Source organism: Procambarus clarkii, unplaced genomic scaffold, assembly GCF_040958095.1.
Source record: "Procambarus clarkii isolate CNS0578487 unplaced genomic scaffold, FALCON_Pclarkii_2.0 HiC_scaffold_115, whole genome shotgun sequence".
In the NCBI taxonomy this organism is placed as follows: domain Eukaryota; kingdom Metazoa; phylum Arthropoda; class Malacostraca; order Decapoda; family Cambaridae; genus Procambarus; species Procambarus clarkii.
In genome coordinates, this window is record NW_027189148.1 from 1,896,392 (window position 1) to 1,899,876 (window position 3,485).

The following is a 3,485-nucleotide window of genomic DNA, read 5'->3' on the forward strand; positions in this document are numbered from 1 at the left end:
AATATATATATAAATATATATATATATAAATTATAATAAATAAATATATATAATATATATAAATATATATATATAAATATATATATAATATATATATAAATATATATAAAATATATATATATATATATATAGGTTATATATATATATATATATAATATATATATATATATATATATATATATATATATATATATATATATATTATTAATGATATATATACATATATACACACAGAAACAAAGATTCTTCTATATAGACATTAGAGAAGATTCAGCGGTATGCCATGCACCAGCTCTCCGGTTTTTCCTTATTCGTCATATCCGACTCTGCTATGTGATGCACATGTATTCTTGCTTCACCACCCCTGTACTGAAATATTGTTTGTTACTAATTGTTTTCAATAATACATTATTTTATTATATAATATTTAATTTATTAATTAAAAAACCCTTTCCATATTATAGAAAAAAACTAAAACAAGAATCTATATAAAACTATAGAATAGAATAGACTAATAGAATAGAATATATATATCATATATATATTTATATAAAATAAATATATATATATATAAATATATTGTATATATATTTATATATATATATATATATTATTATATCCTGTATTATTCCAGCCCATTATTAGAGATAGTAGCCACCTCTTATTTTGGTTTTCTTTCATTATTAGTGCTCAGAAAATTAAATATATCTACATATTTAGTCAAAATCAATTACATTATTTTATCTTATTCATAGCATAAATGTTCACAAAGATTACTAAAAAGAGATTGAATTAGACTACAGCAAATTGGCAAACTTTACCTTGTATCTGTTTCCACCGTGTTTGTTTGGGGCGTTCTTCAACATATCAGCAATACTTGTCTCAACATCTCTTTCAGTTGCATTAGTGTGGGTGTTGATACAGACTTCTGGAAAGTTATAAGAATTAATTAATATATATAATTATAATTCTTTTTGTCAGGAGACAAGAAGCCACAGAGTAATAACATTGTTGGCTTTTATTTAGGTGTTCCCCTGTTCTCCAGTCTTCCTCCGTCCCCTCGTCCCCTTTGTCCTCCCCAGCATTCTCCATTCCCCTGTCCCCTCGTCCTCCCCACCATTACCCTCTCCTCTGTTCCCTCGTCTTCCCCACCATCCCCCCTGTCGTCCTCCCCACCATTCTAAACTACCTCATCCCATGCATTCCATGATGGTCTGATGCTTCCATCTGAAAATTGGGAACATCAAAAGATCTGACTTTCCCAATTTTCTGATGGGAACATCAAATGATCTGATATTCCCATCACTGAAAAATAAAAACAGATAAAAAAAATGATATGAAAAAATAGAAAATAAAATATACTCATGAAATGAACAGAATGGTTAACAACGCAGCTCAATTGCAATGCAATGTCACAATAACATTTAATATACTTTAAGATATAATCTAGAAGAAAATAAGGATATTGAAACGGTTCATGAACTCTATTTCAATAAAGGACACTATGGGGAACTTTGAAAAATAGTTATTGAGTATAATTAGACAGACTTGTTGCTAGGCAGAGGAGTAATGAGATATATGGCAAATTTTGCAAAATATACAATGAAGGTACACAAACATTCATACCCAAACAAAGCAAAATGCTAGGTAAGAACAAAGCATTTGGCCCGTAGGAGAAAGGAGATACCCACAAGACTAGAATACAAGTCATTAACAAGCATGCAAGTATAATACATAATACATGCAGACATATATATAATCCAAAAAAATGTCAAATTTACGTACTTATTATTACATTACAAATATCCAAGGTTTTGAAGACACGTTTCCTCTTGCGCCCAACGAGTGAATACTGAGACCAGACCCCATAGGTCCCTATCCTCCTCATCATTCGTCTCACTGTGTCTCCACAGCTTGCACCGCCCATTTGAGACAGCGTCTGGACCTGTTAAAATAATGCATAAGCTGTAAGGTAATAGAGAATAATATATATCTTTCAATCTCAACATTAGATTTTCTAATTTCCAACTGTATTAAATAAATAGCATTAAAATATTTTCCTTCTTAACTATTACAAAAATCAACGAATTTGAGTAACTTTTGCTTTTGTTTTATTTGTACCTTAAACATAACACTGAACAATCAATTATGTGCCACCCCACCTTCCTTCATCTGCAAAAAAACTAATCAAAAGACATATGTACAAGGCTAAAAAAATTCAGCAACACTTACCATACTCAGGCTAAAAGAATTAAGCAACACTTACCATACTCTTTTTATATTCACTGTTAACTTTTAGCTCATGTGACAGACTTTCCACCTGCTCAACAGTTTCAAGTGGGGATGGAAGAATGTCTTCCAGGATTGGTATATCTCCATGTGTTTTTGACATATGGGTTTCCGTCATTTTGACAATATTCAGGAATTTTGCAAAAATAATGGCATTTACTATTTTTAAAAGATTATTAGCAAATTTACAGAAATGGTGCATTCGGAAGACAAAACCGTGGTAGACATGGTTGGAACAAGTTAGGTGAGAGGGTGGTGGAGGCCAAAACCATAATCATAATCATCTGTATCAAACCTTATTACAGGTAAAACCAGTAGGCAGTCTACTGTATTTTATCAAACCGTTATTAGTATAATAGATCTCGTAATAATTTTGCAAAAATAATGGCATTTACTATTTTTAAAAGATTATTAGCAAATTTACAGAAATGGTGCATTCGGAAGACAAAACCAATTTTTCACTTTTGACAATTGAGCACCTGCTACATCCAGATTCTAGGGAGGAAAGGAAGGACGATCTTACTGGATCCCATAGCCTCTCCGAGGCACAAACCAGGCTTTTACATAACCCCCCCCCCTGCACCCGAGCTTTTTAAAATAGTAAATGCCATTATTTTTGCAAAATTATTACGAGATCTATTATACTAATAACGGTAAATAAATAATAAATAGTAAATAAATCAAAATCAGTTACATTATTTTATCTTATTCATAGCATAAATGTTCTCGAAGATTACTAAAAAGAAATTGAATTAGACTACAGCAAATTGGCAAACTTTACCTTGTATCTGTTTCCACCGAGTTTGTTTGGGGCGTTCTTCAACATATCAGCAATACTTGTCTCAACATCTCTTTCAGTTGCATTAGTGTGGGTGTTGATACAGGCTTCTGGAAATTTATAAGAATTAATTAATATATATAATTATAATTCACTTTGCTATTCCCCATTCCACAGTCCTCTCGTCCTTCCCACTTCCCTGTCCCCACATCATCCCCACTATTCCCACTTCCCTGTCCCATCGTCCTCCTTACCATTTTCCCCTCCCCTGTCCTTCTTCCTCCCCCACCATCTCCCATTCACCTGTCCCTTTGTCCTCCCCAGCATTCCCCTGTCCCCACCATCCCCAACTCCCCAGTCCCCTCGTCCTCCCCACCATTACCCTCTCCTCTGTCCCCTCGTCTTCCCCACCATACCC

General features: G+C 32.9%; 1 long non-coding RNA gene across 1 annotated transcript; it reads right to left on the minus strand.

Annotated features, from left to right (window-relative positions):
* Positions 1-733: 733 nt before the first annotated feature.
* On the minus strand, positions 734-3,167 carry LOC138360541 (uncharacterized). The gene is made up of 3 exons (XR_011226460.1): positions 3,071-3,167; positions 1,786-1,945; positions 734-928 (listed from the first exon to the last, which is right to left on the minus strand). It is a non-coding gene; the product is annotated as an uncharacterized lncRNA (long non-coding RNA).
* Positions 3,168-3,485: the final 318 nt, after the last annotated feature.